At 36.2% G+C, this 22,778-nt stretch overlaps 1 protein-coding gene and 1 long non-coding RNA gene across 4 annotated transcripts in view; both read left to right on the top strand.

Moving 5' to 3' along the window:
• LOC139126325 (uncharacterized) overlaps nucleotides 1–22,778 on the top strand; it is a 426,578-nt gene that overhangs the window by 27,202 nt on the left and 376,598 nt on the right. The gene's annotated exons all lie outside the window — the stretch shown is intronic.
• LOC139126451 (allatostatin-A receptor-like) overlaps nucleotides 1–22,778 on the top strand; it is a 179,713-nt gene that overhangs the window by 15,679 nt on the left and 141,256 nt on the right. The window contains exon 2 of one of the 2 annotated variants that reach the window (XM_070692506.1): nucleotides 13,662–13,817. The exons of the other annotated variant lie outside the window; for it this stretch is intronic. The gene's annotated coding sequence lies outside the window, so the exon portion shown is untranslated. The remainder of the gene's footprint in view (nucleotides 1–13,661; nucleotides 13,818–22,778) is intronic. 2 annotated transcript variants of the gene reach the window in all.

Raw genomic sequence — 22,778 nt, 5'->3', positions numbered from 1 at the left:
TATCTATCTATCTATCTATCTATCTATCTATATATATATATATATATAGGGTCAGGTATATATATATATATATATATATATATATATATATATATATATATATATATACACATATGTGTCAAATATACATATATATCAAACAACTCCTTATATCTTTGTATCGATTACTTTCCAAAAGATTGCTTCCATCAATTGGAAATAGGGTTCAATGTTGGATAAACGACCCGTCGTGTTGATTGGAGTATCTGGTCTCTAATACTAACACTTATGAGAAACTAAATCTGTCGAATATATCTTTCTTATAGTCGTGATATGTAATTTTACGATTCCCCTTCCGGAGAGAGGTCAGTTATGGGGTGCTTTGATTGCCTATAGAGTAAGCATGATGCGTGACGGTGAAAAAAACCCATATAAATCAGAGACACTGATTATCGACGTGTCCTATAGATAACAGTTTCCGAGAGACATTGTGCATTTCAGTAAAAGAAACTGGTCCTGTAAACATTTCTTTTTAATATTTTATTTCTACAGATAAGCTTTGTCGCTACAGCTTGAATACCAGCTGGTTAATTTTGGCTATCGTGAGTTAACGTTAACGCCCATGTTATAATAATCATTTGTATGTTTGCTTCATTCAATGAACTTGTGCCAAAAATAAATTAGAGGCATATTGTTATAGTGGTTTACGTTGAACAGGTGGCAATATGGAAACTAAACATATTGTATATATTGAGGAGTTACCAAAACTGTAATTATGATTCGCGTATCGCCAATGGCTCTACGCAAACCACTGTAAAAGGTACACAAGACAATATAGGTGAAAGAAATTATAAGCATAACGTACATGTATGTGTATGCACTAGTGTCTAGACCGAAGTTGCATTTGTAATTTTCTTATGCTTTGATAAGACTATTAGAACATATTTTACTGTGATCTATTACGAATATTTTTATGCAAAAATAAATAGAGACTTGCAATAACTGATACCAAAGTAATGGTATAAATTACTCCGATAAAGATACCAGCATTGTGTACACTTTGTCCACAATTTAATCCAACGTAGCAGCATTCATCATATTGTATGACACTCAAATGGTAACAATGGAAACCTACAGCGGCCAACTTGACGAGCAACTCTGATCAATTTATCATAAATATTATCGTAGACAGCGTTGAATTCTGTAATATAGGATTGATGAATTTACCTTCTTGTCGATCCTTCCTCCACTGCTTATATGAAAATGAAATTTGTACATTCGGGACAACAGGGTGAAGAATCTTGTAATTTGTAGGTTTAATTTACCAATTTACGTACAGCATTAATTTTTATTCCCTTACTAGTACCGTACGCGATGTAGATTTCTGTTGAAAATTATTTCTGGTTCGGAGAGAGAATGTAGTGGAAAGCTAGCCAGCCTTTTTAACAGTTTGTACTGATAACAGCAGTGCCCAGTACAAAACAAAGATTAACAGAATAGTGTGTCCAATGGAAAAAAAAGGTCAACTGTATACTATCCCTGAAACAATTACTGTAAGAGATTCCTCCCGTTTGAGTCTCAGACACTTTAATTTCCATTTGTTGCGGTGAGTGGCCACTCTACTGAGTCCAAACTGTAACATCTACTTACGATGTTCCATCGCTAAATCATGCATCTGGTACAATGCAAATTAGTAAGACAACCAGTCTGCGTTAAAGTTCTTTCTCGCGGGCCATGTAATTCAATTTAACTGAAGGCTAAATTGGTATTTTACCGTCGCCTCGATTACAAAGTCAGCGACGTACACAACACGAAGCTAAACTTTGCAGAGTGAGGTAAACAAAATCATCGAACCTTGTTTAAGGAGAATCTTGCCTTATCTTGCCTCGCACTGCGTGGAAGCAACGGTGAACCAGCCAGGGGTACAACTCTTTGAGCCATGTTTTTTGCACAGTTAATATAAACTCTCGCTCTGTGTCACCACATTAACCTTTGTGCACTGCAGTATGCTGACTCGTGTACTCTCCCGCTATCACATGAAGTCGCGACACTTAACCGGCCATCGCAACCTCAATTTCTTCCAAGGTGTTTGATGTTCATACTAAAGCGGTAGATTAGGTGTGAATGCAATAGAAACCAAACGAGACGCCAGTTACTTCCCTCTGTTACTTTGACAGATGTAAATCTTTGGAAACATGACCAGCGCTATATCATTAACGTCAGAGTAAATCGAAAATTCCTGTGTGGTTTCAGACACATTCACGGCGAATAGGATTTAACAAAACTGCCTCATATCAGCCAGTTTATTGCACTGTATAATATTACTGCAACAATCCTACACTAATTTGCCTCAGAAATCCATCTACTTCGCTGGTGTGATGTGAGCATTAAAATAAACATATATGTACAAACTACATCAACAGAAGTCCAACGATTTTAATTTAGCTACTTTCATCGAATCATGGACATGGGCGGTTTTTGTAATCGCATTGGACAGTCACGCGATGACAATATGATAGAATATGATCTAAGTATGCATGAATAAAGATCGATCTAGGAGGGGTTTTGATATGTTCGTCAACATTAAACTCTCTCTCTCTCTCTCTCTCTCTCTCTCTCTCTCTCTCTCTCTCTCTCTCTCTCCCCTTGAGAATCTAATGGACTTCCGCGATTCGGAGTATATGTCAGGAATTTACATGTATCTTGAAATTTAACTTGTTAATCAATGCTGAAAGCCAACTTGAGAGACTATTGTTATTACAAAGTAATATAATGCAACAAAGTAACATGTAAAATTTACGAAAATTCAATCAACATACCAACCAAAGTATTCCATGGATGTGTGCATACTTCAAAATAATAGCTACTAGTACATGTAGCTAATGCTTTAACTATTAGCGCCAACAGTAAATGAATTAAATATACGCGTTCTCCCTCGACAAAACGAGTGTTTCCCAGGTTTTATTATGGTAGGTCACAATTGCGTTCTTTGAACGCAATTACCTGCCTTAAGATGTCACTGCACTTTGCATAGAGCAGAAGACGCCTTTTAGTGTGCAGGATTCAAGCTTGGTTACAGTGTATTAAAACGTTTGCACTATCTGATGGGTATGTCACGTTTATTATCGTCGCAAACATTAATAACGATCGTGCGTTTCATTTGTACGCCGTCAGTTGCGTCTGTTCAAATCAGTGACTATGCAGAAAACTGGGTAGTGATTGCTGATCAAAGATTTAGCTGTTCTGATATACCAATCTGTCTTTCTTTGAAAAAAGATGACGCCCTGGGGCATAGCGGAAAAGATTAACAGTACAGAGAAGAAGAGGTCGCGATTCCTTTATCGCAACATATATTAAAAGTAGGTCCAATCGATAAGAAAATACATTCATCAAATTTGGTTTGTTTGTTTTATGAAAGCTCCTTTTAGATTTTCTAATATTTGACCTGTTTTCATAAATAATTTAGCTTCGGTCACGATTTCCAGTCTGTTTGTCAGCTGTGCTGACAACGTTGACAAATATGTTTTTTAAAACTAGTAATCGTGCATTTGCGGTACAGGCTGTTTATACTTTAACTAAGGTCTGTTTAGATGAATTCAGAATTCATCTGCGTCGGTAGTTTTAGAAATTCGGTTTTCACTCGAAATAAGACCAGCAGGGTACTGTGACTAGTAAAACGTCTTTCAATGAGACCACTAAGTAATAAATAGAGCTGACATGCCTACTAGGCAGTAGGTTCACAAATGTTCTTTTATTTTAAGGATAAATATCATTTAGAAGGTCATCAACCCATTGGTTCTTCCTGTATTTGCCCGGTACATTTGGTTTCTTTTGAAGCTCAGTCTCCAAGAATCTATCCTTTTTCAAGCGTCGATAACGAAAGTAAATTAAATTAAAAGCTAGCAGTGTTATAAGCTAGCAAAGCTTAATCATGATTGATTTGCTTTTTAGAAAAAAAATTACTGCCTAGGCTTTGCTTACCACACCGACATCCATTGAACAAATCGTATATCCATCACTCTACTGTGTGAGGAGGGGGGTGGAAATTGCTTGTAACGGTGACGTCATACTCGTCAGAACAGCGTTGCGATATCCGTCGCAACTTTTGCAAGGCATTGCTAGATGAACATCGATACTTAATTGAATACATGTGACGATGCCTATCTATTGAATTTCTGATAACCTGTCAACGTTTTGTAATCTCTGCCCGTTTGGATTAAGCAAGGCTTTGCTTTCAAAGCTAACGTCAATCTAGCGTTGACTTTGTAACTTGGGAGTTGGTAGCAACCGGAAATGTCACAGTTGAGTACACTGCAGGGAGAATGTCAAATTATATTTGATTATGTCCAAATCAAATCTCAATCTAACAAAATCTGAGTAGCAACGCTAAATATTGCCTCCTCTTGGGAATAGCCATGTGGGTTTGGACACCTGCCGTGATTCCGTCATCAAAGGGCGTGCTTTTTAAGACAAACCATCACCTGTGCAAGGTCACGGTCACAACTTGATCACGAAAGTACTGTCAGATCTGGAACACCTTGTCCCATGCCAAATACTGCAATCTAGGTCGTAGTCATGGAAACTGTCGATAAAGTGCGATAGGACTAGATATATCATCCGACAAAATACGATCAATATAAATTCACCAATTTCTCCGTCCAATATTTTCATTTGAACCATCAATCAATGAATCATTTGAACCATCAATCAATGTTTCATCAAAAAGATACAGCCTTTGCAAATTCACATCTGTCAATGTTTCAAAGAGCAAATACTCCGAAGTCCTTGATCAACTCAGCTCGTCTCGCCCACATACGTTTTAAATGTCAAAATGGAGCGACATGAACAGATATGTACATCTTATGTACACAAGCATACCCAATGCGCAATACATACATACATATATACGTACGTACGTACGTACGTACGTACGTACGTACGTACATACATACATACATACATACATACATACATACATACATACATACATACATACATACATACATACATACATACATACATACATACATACATACATTATCTAGCGAAACCTAATACATAAGTCTATTGAAAACCAATTGGCTTCACTGAAATGGAATCAGAAAACATTTGGTGGGTTTAATTTAAACTTTTGAAAGTGGATGTTATTGAAATTTTGCAGCCGGTTCTTGAAAATGATTCAGTTGCATCTCGGTAGTTCATAGTTTTTTTGACGTATTCACATACTCGTGATTCGGTCCAAGAAATTGAGATTTCAATATAGGAAAATAGACGACGTTTTGAAGAGACGAATGAATCAAGCATTTCCATTTTGTAACTTTTGACTAAAAGAATCGCTTCCGCATTCATTTGCTCCAGTGCGCGCGATGATTCCTTAAAACAACTTGGGCGGGTACCATTCTTGTGGAGGTAAGATGGGTCATTCGATCATTGAATGAATGTTACATTATGGACATTTTAATTCTCTTATTTTGTGTATTTTAGTGAATTACTAGGGACACTATATAATCTAGGGAAATCAAGACTGATTTCTTAAAAGGTGCCTTTTTCATTTTTGTTGTTGTGGTTTTCTTCTGTTTTCGTACGAGCCGAAAGTCGTTCTCGCTCTGTATTTGTTTCTTCTAATGCACCTTATCACTCATAAAATCAAATTGCCTTGTCACGCCATAAAAGTTTCAATTCTCACTCGAAAATTGAGGTCATGACATTCCGTAACAATATTTGCAACTGGGACAGTGACAATATTACTTGACTGCCATCTTGATTGAAAACACTCAGGAAGTAAATTCTATGTGGATCGCCATTTCTTTCATCTCGATGATGGCTGATAGAAATCAGCACAGAAAAGGTTGTAGTGCGTCGACGGCATGAAAGATATCTCAACTGATAAGCTCCCCAATTTCTATTAATGACAATCCTCTCCTACTGATTGTTTCAATATTGACGCCCACTGACATCGCCAGAATTGTTCCAATATAAAAGTCAAATTTAGTCACATCAACTTGTCATTGATATTTTACAATATTAACCCTTTTGGCCATGAAAACGCGTTCAGCTCCTTTTAATAACGTCTCATACGCTTTACGCTTCTCTTCATCGGAAGGTATTCTACATATATCCTCTGGTCTAAAAGATATTAAAACCGCACAGGTTGATTTGACAGATTCTATATCCGGGGTTTTGCAGCCTCTGCCAGTTCAATACGCTTTCAGTTACATGTAAAACCTGATTACCAACAGTTGCTTTTACACAGTACTTTTCGGGGGTAGTGAAAAATATCTGTCAAGAAAGAAATGAAAAATAAAAAATAACATGATTAAGAGGCATAGTTTTCTTACATACAGATTAGTAAAGTCTTTTTCTCAAGTGAATTCCGAAACATCCTTATGTTAAAGGCCAATTTTTCCCACAGTCCCCCGTAAAAATACCAAAATGGTAACGTTGACATTTTTCGGCCGATGTAGGGGGGGGGGGGGGGGGCAGTGTCATGAGCTCCCAAAATCTAACAGCTGGCATCAGATTAACAAAATGAAGGAAAGTATTCGTGCAACATAAATTCAGACCCTCAGTGAGACGATGGTTGACCTACTCGAGAATGAGAAAAAAAACATTAAATCTATGTGTTATGTGTGCACATACGAATACATACTATCTACATACCCACTCTAGCTACCTACCTACCTACCTGCCTGCCTACCTACCTACCTACCTACCTATCTACATACCTACCTACCTACATACCTACCTACCTACCTACCTACCTACCTACCTACCTACCTACCTACCTACCTACCTACCTACATACATACATACATACATACATACATACATACATACATACATACATACATACATACATACATACATACATACATACATACATACATACATACATACATACATACATACATACATACATACATACATACATACATACATACATACATACATACATACATACATACATACATACAGACAGACAGACAGACAGACAGACAGACAGACAGATAGACAGACAGACAGACAGACAGACAGACAGACAGACAGACAGACAGACAGACAGACAGACAGACAGACAAGTGTAAAAGTACATACAGGTAAGTGCATTCTATGCTCGATATGGGGCAGCTATAGACTCCCATGCATCAGAAGATGGACAGAATACACAGAGCATATCAGAAACTGGTGATTTGAAACCCTGCTTGAAATCAACGGACGTGAGTTTAATCATGCATGCATGGCTAAGATCACCTGTCATCCCAAGATTTTAAAATTTATCTTCATTTAATTTGTTGATATGATCACGATCGGCACAGCAAGATCGGAATATGAGCGACAGTCTTCCGCCGATGTCGGCATAACGTATGCTATTTCGAGTCAAAGCACGACAGGACGACGTGACGATGGCTCCATTAGACTCTGAGATGCCCCTGGAATTTCAACAAGGATAAGCATAACGTAAATGAAAATGACAAGTCTGCATAAAATATCGAAACAAATATCCTTTTGATATTAATATTGTTGTCGCGGTTGTTTTGGAAAGGCGCCTTTCAGATATGCGTTGATCTAGGAGATTGAAGACTGCCTATGAAGGCAGTAATAGATGTTGAAAAGCAATTACTAGACTCTAAAATATTTGCCATTCACGAAAGCGTTTGTTATCATCTGATATTAACAATTCAAGCTGAACGTCAACTCTTTTAAAGTTTGCTGAACGACGTCATAACTTTGAGTGTTATGCAAATCAGTAAGAAGCTGATATGATCACGCTTGAAGTTATATATAACTGCTTATCACTGTGAAAACACATTCAGCGAACAGAGACAGCAGGTGTTTGAGTGGTTTGAAATGTTATCACTGCTCTTTGCAGACAAACTATGTCGTAACTGTGTGATTACGTGATAAATGATCTTTCTATCATCACAGCATTCAAACATTTTTAGAATTTTTGGCAGATGTACACTATATTCTTTACATTCCAGTTTCTGGCAGAACAAAAAGCGCGATAAAAGAATGTAGGTGTCGAATTATCCCGTCTTATTCTGTTTTTGCTATTCTTTTAACAGTTGCTACGTTTGGTGTTATCTAAACATGTTAACACTGTAATGTTTCTCTCCACTCATCACTGAGAAAATAGAGTTTCTAGATGCTTCGAATGTCTTTCGAATCATGGTAACACGCGATCCTTTTTCCTGTAAGCTGTAAGTTTCTCATTTACTGTACAAACCCTCCTCAGTTTTGGAGTTTTGTATTATATACGTTGGTTCCTTTGGTTAAAGTTGCATAGATGGTCCTTATCCAAAATTGTAGGTATCCGCGAATCATTTTGACAAGACTCTTCGAAGTGTCCTGCTTTTAATTTTAACGCATCGGCACAATGTATGATTTGATATTTTGTCGGCAACATTTAAGTAATATAATATCGTTACATAGATAAGACAGTGTAAGCTAAATACTGAACATTTTCCTGCGTTATTTTGAGCCAAAGTATAAGTAGATTATTTTGTATTGCTGTTTGATATCAAAAGATATTAACAAAACGATTAACAGTCATATAGTCACATGTGTAATTACGATTTATTTTCGCAATACACGTACACATTGCTTTTGTCAAAACAATACTCCTGTACGTAGCATTTAACACATGTCGTCGCGCATGTCCATACGTTACTTACGTGCAATGCACTTTGACTTTAGACTCATACTTGTAATGCTATCATTTCAATAACAAAGGCTTCTAGAAAAAATCATTTGGCATTTATTAGGGGGTCTTACATAGCCTAAGAAACAACTGGAAACCCCTGGAACCATGTTCATTCGTAAGATTGTCAAATATTGGCCTATGATTCTTCACTTTCCTCTTTGGTAGATACTAAGATATAGTATACCCAGTGTGGTCTTTAGTGAATCAGGTATAGCATACCCAGTGTGAGGTCTTTGGTAGATATTGCAGGTAAATTATACCCAATGTGTGGTCTTTGGTGGATATCTGAGGTATAGCATATCCAGTGTGTGGTCTGTGGTAGGTATTGCAGGTTACCCAGTGTGTAGCCTGTGGTGGATATTTCAGGTCTAGTATACCCAGTGTGTAGTCTGTAGTGGATATTTCAGGTATTGCATATCCGGTGTGAGGTCTTTGGTAAATATGTCAGGTATAGTATACCCAATGTGTGGTTTGGCTGACAAAGTACAAGAAATAAATAAGCAAAACATATTTATTTAGATTTTCTTTTCGATATTAGACATTTAAATCACGTGTTATTTCAACGATGACATTAAAACTAATGGGAGCTTTGTTATATCGGTGTTGTTATGTTTACACGTTTGACAATTCGTAAATAAATGATGTGGAAAAACGTTGTGTTCATATTGACCGAATTCTAAATGCCGAATATATAGAATGTGGAGGAACAGGTGTAAAAGCTGGTACAAGTGCATAATATGAACACTTCATGTAATTTTTATCACGTTTTTCCTCTCAAACACGGGCCTCGAAGCATCTCATTAAATACGCATGCGTGACACATACTTTATTACGCAAACATTTTTTGTGCAGTGCAGCACGCCCGCAGCCATGTTGAAATTGAATGCCACAAGTATCCATTCCTTGAAAAAGTAGCAAAATCATCAATATTCGTGATTCCTTCGAGACGCTTTGCTTTTCCGTCATGGAAAATGAATAAATAAAAAATTACATGGCGACGAAAAACAGCGTTCCAAACCAGCACATACTTTATATAATACTTTAAATTTGACTGGAGGATACGCATGCGCAACACATACTAATATTACATATACTCGCACACAACAGATGTAGATCGACTAGTGTACATAAGGTGTCCGTTTGGACTTATGGGGAATCCACTCTGATTATTCGGTTCATGTCTTATGATGTTTCTGTATAAATGTGTTAGATAGGCTGATCGAATATTCTACCTCCGCCCTTAACAAGGCATTGCGTATCGGAAACCGTGTGGTACATGCCGAGTGAGCTATGGCGCGTAATCAATGCCGATATTCGAACTCCCAATTGTATATTCGTAAACGCAATTTTCAACTTTCGAACTCAACATTTTTGATTCGTATATGCCATTTTTATCTTTCGAACTCAACATTTTGGATTCGTACTCCCTATTTTGGATTCGTAAACCCAATATTCAACTTTCGAACTCCCCATTTTGGATTCGTATATCCCATTTTCATTTCCGAACTCCCTTGATTAGTAACTCCCATTTTGGAGTTGTATATCCAATTTTCATCTTTCGAAATCTCATTTTTGACTGACTCCCATTTTTGACTAATTTATACAGGTCCTCCAGAACACCAGCAAGCAATGCGTGACATTATTCGGCCAAACATTTTTTCACCCTGAAATGAGAGAATGAAAGTCGAAGTATGGGCAAATTTCATGATTTCATCCGTTCACTTGACTATTTACAAATTGGACCAAATTTCGATCTTGAATTTGCTCTATTAGCATTCAATTTCTTAATTAAGAATGACACGTTCAGCGCGGTATCTTTTACGGCAAACCTTATTTGTAATTAATAATGCAAATGGGAATGCAAGTGTGCTAATTGAAGGGGGCGACCGATTTCCCGTACTCAAACTGCGACGATTGGAATTGCGTCGAATGCGCTTCTGGGGACAGGAATGCAAAAGAGGTTGAAAATTTCCCGTACAAAAAACGCGTAGATAGGAATCGCTGTCAATGGGCAGCAGACCACAGGTGTGCCCGGAAAAGGGTCGACATTTTCCGTACCAAAGAATATGGATTGGAATCGCTTTCAGCGGGCAGTCAGCAAAAGCATTACCCAAAAAAAGTGTTGACAATCTGCCGTACCAAAGGTCCGTGAAATTGAATGACGCTGAGTAAGCAGCTTTCGATAAGTGCTATTTTCCGTACCTAAAGTGCGGGAATTTCAAAGGTCATAAACGGGCAGACGCCGACAAGTATACTGCTGCAGTAATAACAATCTCCCGTCAGAAAAGTAAATTAAGACAAAGATGTACTAATTTTATTTTGCATCTACATTTGCCACAGATGGTAATGTCTATACCTTCCAAACATCAATTTAGATTGATTTTCTTTTTAAAAAATGCCCATTAATGTGTGGGACTGGCATGGTTCTACGGGGATTTTAATATCTTCCCGGGGCAGTTGATGGCCGTGCTGATATAAGCTTAAGAACGCCTTGTACTGCTCCTGAGTGGTCAAACCAAGTCTTGACAGTGCGGATGTATGTTGTCGTATATCTCTAATTAGGCGACAAATTTGCTCGGTCAAAGTAAGGCTATACCGATCACTAAATTTGGCGAGGACTAGAAAGTCGGGCGGTGGGAATTTTGTGACACGTGTATTGAGCTGACAATTTTCCGAACATAAGTGCGGGAATAGGAATGTACATACGGCAAATATAGTTATTCACAAACTTTTAAGTGTCGCCTCAACAAAGTACTACAAGCAGTTGGTCTGCATCAATCGCTCAATAAACGCGCAGACGACAGCAAGATGGAAGGATGACAATCAATGACAGGTGCCAAATTAATCACATTCCAACACTTTAACAAGTTGACGAATTTCAAAGGCGTTGTAAACTTTTGCAACGCACCTTTTGCAACTTTACTTTAATCAGCTATAACCATGTAAAACGTTCGTGTTCATTGGCTCAGCCAGAGTGCACGCATAATTTTACTTCGTGTATCTCACTTTCTATAATGGACAATTTTCATGTAAGGTGACATCAATATTATCGACTGTCACTTTTGGCATTCGGGAAGTGTTAAAATAATTATCCATTGGAATGTAAAAATGGCATGTAATCACATTTTTTAATATACATCATCAATTAATGCGAGCCAAAGTTGTTGATGTAATCTGAACGTAATATACTTTATGAAGAGTGATGTCTGTCGAAGGGCAAGGGGTAAGCTGGTAGCTATTTTGGAATGCGACAAGTGTATACATGTGCAAAGTTGGAAATTATTACCTATCATAACACGTCGCCATTTTATGGAAAGTATTTTGTGCGGAGTAACAGGCAATTCAGTAAGATTTAGATTTAGTTTATCAAACATGCAAGGGAATGTTGGTGATACAAAACGAAGACCTTAATTTTGAGAATGTGACATAGGTTTTATTGAGCACCCTAGCCAGAATCGAACGAAGACATAACAGTGTTAATGTAGACAAGATTTTCCAATAAAAGTAAATAACACTTCCACAATGGGGAATATTGGCAACCATGTGGACAACGCCGACACAGGCTTTAAAAATGCCAAAACGCATTCCAAGAAAAATATCTCGGTAATACAAAATAAATCTCATTTCGTTGATGACGATAGTGTTGGTGAAAATGGCGAGCAATTACAATTTCGTAACGTTACATCGCTACTTGCCATGAAAGTTACGGGAACAGTACAAGATGAAGTTGTCGATGAAGTTCTACCATAAGATATCATGGGAAATATTTCATAAAAGAAAGGCAATACAAGTATTATAATCTCTATCGGTCAGATTTTCATGAGCTGCTGAATCTCCTGGCAGAACTTAACATAATCAAATTTCTGCTAGCTAAACTCTGACATATTATGAGTTCAGACAACGCAGAATGTATGGTTACACACAAGCTGCCCGTCATTCCTCGTCCATGCAGCAATACAAAGCCAATGTAATAGCATCAGTGATCACATTTTAAAACAAATACCGTACACTCAAGAGTATATACTAAACAGCCACTCTTGTTGAAGTTTTTGCTAACTGAACAATCGTCACTGCAGATTACTTTTAACTGAAGTTCAACGGTCCTGCGGTAATGGTTAAACGTTTTTACGTCCAACCAAACTCAGAAGTTACAACACGGTTTCGAAACATCATAAAGCTTTACAAAGAACAGTGCTACACTACCAATAACCACAAAATAATGACTATGGACGTACATCGCTACAGTTTGTGTGTTATGTTGCGGTGAAGTTTAATAAATTGTAAATTCTGGTGTATTTTTAACTATTTCTGATGTATTTCTTGTCAGCTTTGTGTTTTCCTCTAAATCATGTCAAAATACCATAACTGTTAATTTGCCATCGCATGTGCATTTAATGTCAAAATTATTGTTATCACAAGAATTCAAGTCCGGACTAGAATTTATGTCACTACAATGATGAAATATTACTCACCATTAGCTGCGTTGCCAATGGAAAAATTGAAATTCAACACTGCATTGGGAGAAGAAGAAAATGAAATTGTTTATAGAACAAAAATTAATGAAACTATAATAAGAGTTTACAGGTATTAACCCTTTGACATTACAGTTAAAAATTCAATTACAATTTTTGTTGATTTCATGCATTGAATGCATAAGTTTGAACTCAACCTGTTATAAACACTAAACATCAAAACTTTGCGTCTTAACACGATTTCATCTGTGACATTCCCTGAACACATCACGATCAGTATTCCAGTCACGGACAACTCTTACATGCTACTATAAGAACATGGCATTTGTTTCGTCGGTCAGGACAAAGTACTTTAACACGGGCAATACACCAACTGCTCATTCTTGGCCCACTATATTGTCAGTATAAACCAGGATCATTGATAAATAAGCCTCCGATGCTATCATAATTCCTGTATCATAAGCTCTTTTTGACCAATTTGCTTCGGATTTTCTTCTTTCTCTTAGATATTTACGTCACGTAGAGTTGAGTGGACGTGATTTTAGCTGTCATTGTATCCACGACTACTTGTAGGAGCTTAATTTGAGCTACCTGCTCACTGACAACACGGCAACGCGACTGCAGAGGTGTGTTATTTCCGAGAACTTGTCAATTCATTCTCCGTAAGTAAGTGTTATAAGTGTTCCATTTTCGCGTGTTATAGGCGAGCGGCGAATCCACAAAAAGGGCCTTATTTTAGGAGTTTAATGTACCCACCTTACATACGGCCACATCATACGTCATTTTAAAGCTTATTATCTCTACTTTAAGAAAATTGACGATGTGGAGCTGCCAAGTAGGGCCATAACCTCCTAATTTGCATAATTAACAAGGGTACCCAATTTGCATAAATGTGATATAATATTTGACATTTATTGATAACTTCTCTAACGATACGTTTAAACTATCGAGTGATATATCAAATGAAAGGCCTTTCCATGTAGAATACAAAATGGATATTCAAAAAGATATTAAGTTGATTTCACTGAAATATTTCATGTTCACTGGAAAACAATATTTTCCCCTTTTGAATAACAATATTTTAAAAATTTTAAAACATACAGCCACAGCACACAGCCACATCATACATCATTTGAAAGCTTATTATCTCTACTTTAAGAAAATTGACAATTTGGAGCTAACACATCGGGCCATAACCCCCAAATTTGCATAATTCACACGTTACTTAATTTGCATAAGTACGATATAAAATTAGAAAATTCACTGTTAACTACTGTAAACATACTTTTAAACTATCGAGTGATATGTCAAATGAAAGGTACTTGCATGTAGAATACAACTTTGGTATCCAAAGACATGTTAAAATTGATTCACTGAAATATTTTAATATTTATATTGAAAATTATATTTTCCTCTCTTGAATATCAAAATTTTAAACATTTTAACACATACAGCCACAACATACAGCTACATCATACATGATTTGAAAGCATATTATCTCTTCTTTATGAAAATGGACAATGTTGAATCGTCAAGTACGGCCATAGCCCCTAATTTGCATTATTTACAAGGGTATCGAATTTGCATCCATGCAATATAAATTACATATTCATTGTTCACTATACTAAACATACTTTTAAACTATCGAGTGATATATCAAATGGAAGGTGTTTGCATGTAGAATATGAAATAGATATCGAAAGAGATATTTAAATTGGTTTCACAGCAATATTTTCATATTTATATTGAAAATAATACTTACCCCTTTTGAATAACAATAATATAAATATTTCATCACATACAGCCACATCATACAGCCACATCATATTCATTTTAAAGCTTATTATCTCTTATTCAAGAAAACTGACAATGTTGAACTATCAAGTAAGGCCGTATCCCTAAATTTGCATAATTTACACCGGTAAGCAATTTGCATAACTGTAATATAAAATTGGAAATTCATTGACTATTCAAAACACGCTTCTCAACTATCGAGTGATATTTCAAATGAAAAGTATGCATGTAAAAAACAAAATTAACATCCAAAGAGATATACAAAGTGGTTTTACGGAAATATTTTTTATATTTGTAGTGAAAAAAGTTATTTTCCCCTTTTGAACAACGGTATTTTAAAAATTTTAACAGCAGTATCAATGCAACCACATGCATTTTGATGTGCGAAGAGTGCATAGAACACGGAGAACAAACAACTGAAATGAGGTCTGGAAATGAATATTTTGTTGGTTTAATGTATGTTTCAAAACATATGAATAGCTCTTTTGTCTGCATCATTATCCGATACCGATGTATAGTTTTTATAGGTCAGAGAGTGTACCCATTCACAGCATATGAAAACCTTTTAATGTTACTCAAGTATGCCAACATGTTCTTGTAATGTTGTAACCAAGGCAACAGCACTAATATATATATATATATATAATATATATATATATATATATATATATATAATATATATATATATATATATATATATATATATATATATATATATATATATATATATATATATATATATATATATATATATATATATATACCAGGTGGCACCTGATTAGTACTGCTTGGGGAACCAAGGCAGTTGACTGTATTGTTTTCAAATCCCCGGAACTGTATGTCGCCTTGGTAAATAACTGATGAACACCTAGGAGATTTTGATGATGTTTTTTCTTTGCTGTATATTAATTGTTATAAACTAATCCTGCTGATGTCATATCTTCATCATTCATATGACACAATCATAGAGAACCCATCATGATCTATTGCTTGCACTTGCATGACGTTACTTTACACCATTGCTGTACTTATTTCCATCCGAGTGAATTTAAACTGTTTAACTACTTTTGACTATAGTTTAACATATATGGTTAATGATTTGAACGCCGACATTTTTTCCTAAAGATGTGTTGGGAAAATATCACTAATTACTATTAAGTTCAAACATAAAGAAAGATCCCAAACGACACTAGTGTAGTTGTTGAAAAGTAACTCTGTAGCCGAAACAATATGTGAGAGTAAGCTGTAGTCAAAGTTATGGCATAATTCATGATCCAAGTCATTCATGCCGATACAGTGTCATGCATTTCCAGTTCATCTAGTAATTCTACAAATTCATCATCCTCTTCTTAAACAGTTTTGTCATGAGTGAAAGGGTTGCCACATTATATCTGCCTTGTGCATGGAAGATAAATTTGACAGCAGACACAACTGGTGACAGTGTAATAAGAGAAAGCAAACTCCACACATCGTTCATATCTTATTCTAGTTTGAATTTTGTGTATGTTATGTTGGCGGTTTTGTGTAAAGTGTTGATTTGCAGCGAGACGTACCCCTAATCTACGTATCCTGCCCTGAACCCGCACTGGAGTGGAAAGACTACTGTAACACTGCAATCCTTTGATGCTACCTTTCGAGAATAGAGTTGTCTTCGTCAGTCACTTAAAATTCATTTTCGGTTGGTGAAACGTGTGCACTATTGACCACGTTGTTTTACTGAAGTTAAGTTTGTTCAAGTAAGGAAGCTATAGAATGTCTACCATTTCGGTCCGGTTGTGTTTTTGGATGCTCAAGTGAATCGGAGATCTGAGCTGTTGTAGGTTTGTTTGGCATAGGTGTAACGCTTATATTTCTGTTTCATATGTATGTGATTAGGCTACGTTCACAAATAATGGTGGTGAGGGGCGGAGGAATTCGGGTGGAATCGAAATTTTGAGGGATAGTTAGGGAAAACTTGAAAGTTTGGTGATCTGCCTATAGGGGACCTGAAAATGTTTTGGTTCCCTTTTACTTTTGCGATTCCAAGGTTTCGAAGGTAATTCAATGAAAATCGAATAACAATTAAATGTCATCCGATTGTTTTAAGTTCGTAATAATCAAACAAGATCTAGAATTACTTTTACTCTTTATTTATACTTGATTACTTTCATCTCAAAAAAATATTGCATTTTGTATCATATTGTTGTGGCATAACTGTTCTAATGTATTGTAATGTTTCGCCTTTCACAAATCCTTGAATATTGCCGTTTGATTGCATAAACTGGAATCTGGTATCTGTTGGTTGTACGTGTGTGTTCTTAAGTCGAGAATGTTAATTTGATGCATCGATGACCTTCATAGTTAATGAGGTCTAAAGATGTGATTTTTTGAGAAGAGCTTTCAACATTTCAGAGTAGGATGCATTTTTTATGTTTGATATGAATTTATTAAGCTCGTGCTGGATTCCAATGAAAGTCATACATTGTCTCTGAATCTCAGTCAGAGCGATATTTGTTCTGTGTGTAGCTAAATTATTCTTATTTTGTATATATTTTATTCTTATTTTGCATAGTGCGGGCATTATTCGTATTTACTACACAATTTTATGCATATTAAAAATAAGTCAAGATATCGCGATTTGAATAAAAATATTCAATAAGAATATTTAAGATACGTGTTTTGAATTTCATATTTCTATTCTACATGCCAATACCTTTCATTTGATATATCACTCGATAGTTGAAAAGTAAGTGAAGACTACATAACAATGGATTTTTATATTTTTATATCGGACTCATGCAAATTAGGTACCCATGTGCATTATGCAAATTAAAGAATTACGGCTGTATTTTGCAGCTGCATATCGTCAATTTTCATGAAGCAGAGGCAATAGGCTTTCAACTGACGTATAATGTGGCTGTATGATGTAGTTGTATGTGTAAAAATTATTTAAATATCGTTATTCAAAAGGGGAAAATATATTTTTCGATATAATTATGAAAAGAATTCAACAAAATCATTTTTATATCTCTTTGGGTATCTATTTTGTGTTGTACATGCAAATACCTTTCATTTGATATATCACTTGATAGTTTAAATTATGCATAGAGTAGTTAATAAATTCCTAATTTTATATCAAATCCTGTAGTTTGCGTACCCATGTGAATTATGCAAATTAGGAGCTATGACCGAACTTGACAGCTCAACATTGTCAATTTTCTTGAAGTGCAGATAATAAGCTTTCAAATGACGTATGATGTGGCTGTATTATGTGGCTGTATGCATTAAAATTTTAAAATATTGTTATTCAAAAATGAAAAATATTTTTTCAATATAAATATGAAAATACTTTAATGGAATCAATGTAAATATGTCTTGGATATCAAAGTTGTATTTACATGCAAATACCTTCAATTTGATATATCACTCGATAGTTTAAAAGTATGTTTAGAGAAGTTAACAGTAAATTTATAATTTTACATCGCATTTATGCAAATTGGGCCCCCGTGTAAATTATGTAAATTAGGGGCTATGGCCCTCTAAACAGCTCAACATTGTCCATTTTCATAAAGTAGAGATAATAAGCTTTCAAATGACGTATGATGTGGCTGTTTGATGTGGCTGCATGTGTTAAATTTTTTAAAATATTGTTATTCAAAAGGGGAAAATAATTATTTCACAATAAATATGGAAATATTTCAGTGAAATCAATTTAAATATATCTTTGAATAACCATGTTGTATTCCACAGGCAAATACCTTTCATTTGATATATCACTCGATAGTTTAAAAGTATGTTTAGAGTAGTTAACAATGAAATTTCTAATTTTATATCGCATTTATGCAAATTGAATACCCGTGTGAATTATGCAAATTAGGGAGGTATGGCCCTACTTGGCAGCTCCACATCGTCAATATTCTTGAAGTACAGATAATAAGCTTTCAAATGACGTATGATGTGGCCGTATGTAAGGTGGGTACATTAAGTGTGAAAAATAGGTGAGTCTGCCGCTCGCCTATTATGCGTGCAATTTTGGTGTGCTTTTAGCAAGTAATATATAGTAAGAAAAAAGACATGTGAATAGCGTGTAAATGGAAAATAGCATAATGAATACACTCATGCCTGATTTGTTACGAAATCGCACCAAGAAATAAGATAGATAAATATATTTGAAACGACATGAGAGAGAGAGAGAGAGAGAGAGAGAGAGAGAGAGAGAGAGAGAGAGAGAGAGAGAAAGTGGGGAGGGGCGCGCGAAATATTCTCTTCTGATGCTGCCGTATCTAACATGGATCTTCAAGCAAGCCCTTCAGCGTTCTTCATCGAAAAAAGGCGATTCGTGTCAGGACGTGAGTCAAGTGTAGGGATTACAAGTTATACACTTTGTGCATAGTTTACGTCGATTTCTAACATCCCTTGCATTTAACACTACAGACACTCTGTCACCAACACAGTCTGTTTTTGGATGAAAAGTCTCACCTCTCATTGATGTGATCGATTTACTCAATCAAAGGATTAGCTAAGTATTCATTGACAATTAAATATGCTAGGAGATGGATACCATAGCATCTCATCGTAGAATAAAATTATATAAACTACAATTTAATACAAGATGATGACACTGGCCCGGTTGAAGTCGATTTCAACCGCTGGTAAATTCTTGGCAGTCAAGCACTTGTTCAACCGATTAATATTCTTATCCTGAACTAGAACCTGCTGAAGGTAACCTCTGTCGTTGTATTTTGTATTTTATCCTTTTTCCTCTCTGAGATTGTCTGGGGCAGATTAACGTTGTCTCGTAAATGTCCTTTCTAATATTTTAGTATTCGAAAGACATCGATTGCAGACGAGGTGATATCTAGCGACTTAGCAATAATTGCATCTACCGCAGCAATCAACAGAAATATAAAGATAAACAGCGCGGATAGTCCGGCAGTCAAGTCCACTTGTTTCACTCAACCTTGTTTTAGCTTCGTAAGTTTGTTTCAAATTGGATTTCGCTTGTCAATACCATCAAATTGAATGAAAAAGTTACCAACATAGTGTCAGCTTTGGGCAATTTGAAATAATTAGCATAAACAAAAAGGCTGTCAAAATATCACAGATTTCCAAAGGCAGAAATACAAATATACTTCATATGACAAAACTCTACCAGTAACTGCATATTTTTCTTACTGCTTGATATCTATAAACAAGTTAGTAATCGTAAATTACCACATTTGAAAAATAATTATATGGCTTACTTTATATGCATAAGTTGACATAATAGCTTGAACGTCCGTCGCGCAAATGGATATAGCAGAGCTGGTGCAGATGACAGTAATTTCTCGACGAGTGCATCCAAAATATCAATCAACTGTGCTTGGCTTTGATCTTATACATTCCTGGTGCACGGCCAATTTAATCGCATGTTCATTATTATTCCAGTAGAAAAAAGACAGTTTGGTTTCTAACACCAATAATCGACAGTTTGTAAATGACTTGCAGAAATAATTTGATAAGCACGCCCGACCTGCCTTCGACTTGTCATTTTCATCCCCTTAGCTGCCTTCCACTCCACCTGCCTATGCACCTCCATCCTAACCCTTGCTTAACTACCTTCCTATCTTCTCGTCTATCTACATACATTCTTACCTTCCTTTCTACCCGCCCACCAATTTACATACCTATTTGCCTTCCCTACCCACCCATCTACCCGTTTATCCATCACAGTCAATGCACATGATGTCGCACGATTCATCGACGCCTTTCGTACAATAGTGATAAGATAGCAAAGGTCGCTTCCCCAATCAATCATTTTTCAAAACCCTGGATGGAAGACAATAACTCCCCCGGCCATAGCTACTCTCTCCACCTGTGTATTACTGTTCCATCGACAAACAAAAGCCACGTTTCCATGGCGACATAGATGTAACTACCAGTTCGAGGAATCGAGGGCAAAAAAGAAACAGGTAACAAATGTATGTTGGTTGAATAGATCTTGTCGCATGAAACCCTTTGCAGAACGCACTATCTTATCGTGATCCAAATATATAATATTTATTCACAATCTTATGATAACGAGTTCGATTTCGTTACCAGATATGAACACTGAGAGACCTGTCTTGTCCATTAACATATACGATAAACTCTTGAAGTCAGTTTTTTGTATTTTTGGATTAATAAATTACCGGTTTGCAAAATTTTAGAACAGCTCGTTAAAAAATTTCAGTGGCATGTAAATCGGACAGATCGACATGTTTCCGTGCAATAGCTTTTTGTTGCAATTGTTCTTTATGTACATGTGCTGTATTTAAGACACTTCATATGCAAAGTTTCATTAAGCAACCGATTTTCTTCTACATACTGTGGTTTCCAAAAGCTCAGAAGTCAAAGCATGGCTTTGATAGTGATATACAACGCTCTATTGCTTTGTGAACATCAGCGGTTCTTCACGGTGGTGGCATAAAAAACCAAACCAACACCGTAAACCTTTTGACGTGAACGGAAACGTATCCAAATGCGGAATAACATGTATTATACTTGCGAAAGCAAGTCATATTCTAGCAGTTTCATTCCAGATACCTTTGGGCTTTTGTCACACTGAATTTCGAAACTATTACGTAATTTCTGTCACGTGACTACTAGCTTGATATCAAGTCACAGTCGAGCATCACGTACAGTTTTGTCACGATTCCCATGAATGCCATCATGATAGATTGTTATTAGAATCACGGTATCAACTCCATATTTGCAAGTTAAGGCTAAGCGAAAAACACACATTTCTAATTTAGACCGTCTCAAATTCTGACAAGCGAAATTGCAAATGTAAGTCATTTGATGCAACATCCACGTGCAGCACCTCTCTGTATTTCGTTCTTTTTAACATACAGTCGCTCTTTTACACTAGGTATGAAGGTATGAATGTTGATACGTTTGATTGAATTTTAGATGGGAAAAGGTCAAGCACATATGGCATAGAAAAGCCAGCATTGTGTCGATAAAACAGAGCTTTTATACACTGATGAAAAACAAATGAATTGGAACTACAACAGTCAGATTAACCTTGTGTAATAAAGGAGAAACGTCCAAAGAATGATAAAGACGGGTAAAATGAGGGAGGTAGTAGTATGGAGGGAAATAGAAATCGGAAAGTTGAGGAAGAGTCCGACCTGACAATTTTCAGGTTGTGCCGCCTTACGACACAGATCAAGAAATATAAACCACCTGTGCCTATTTACAAAACAATGAAAGAGACACACAGTCAGAGAGACACTGCACTGGGAGATTAATATTATGTGACCTCTGTTTAAGCAGCTTTAAAACCAAGAAGTATCACATTGTAAACGCCAACCCCCTACCTGCCAAGCCATCAAAACCCATTGTAAGTTGTAGTTATTTCTTTCATAGCTTGAGATGTATGAATTCAAGGTGGTTTTGAATGAGACTCTTGTCCGACTCGATCCAAAGTACACAAAAAGTCGGCCCTAATATTTGGCACATGGCATGTGATATAGCACTCGTCGTAACTATGGAGATGAAAATGTTCCATTTATACATTCCGTTCATGATTTTATAGCTACAGAACGCGAACAAAATAATTTCATGCATGGGAGAAAGAAATCGAGAGTTGCCGTGGCAACATCTTTCGTCTCAGTGTGCCGATCGGCTAAAATGTAGGAGTTGCCATGACAACGAGGTGGTATGAAAGTCGCCACGGATTTCTCTTGACATGTCGTGCGATGCGGTTTGATTAATCGCGGGCATCAGTTCCATGTTATTGGAAAGGCTAAAAGACCAAACACTGCACACTGAAAGCAAACGGAGTGCTTTTGATTCGATCACTATTTCTGATAAGATACACGCGTGAA

This window comes from Ptychodera flava (genome assembly GCF_041260155.1).
Source record: "Ptychodera flava strain L36383 chromosome 3 unlocalized genomic scaffold, AS_Pfla_20210202 Scaffold_27__1_contigs__length_13241970_pilon, whole genome shotgun sequence".
NCBI lineage: Eukaryota > Metazoa > Hemichordata > Enteropneusta > Ptychoderidae > Ptychodera > Ptychodera flava.
This window is presented reverse-complemented; position numbering and strand designations above follow the sequence as displayed.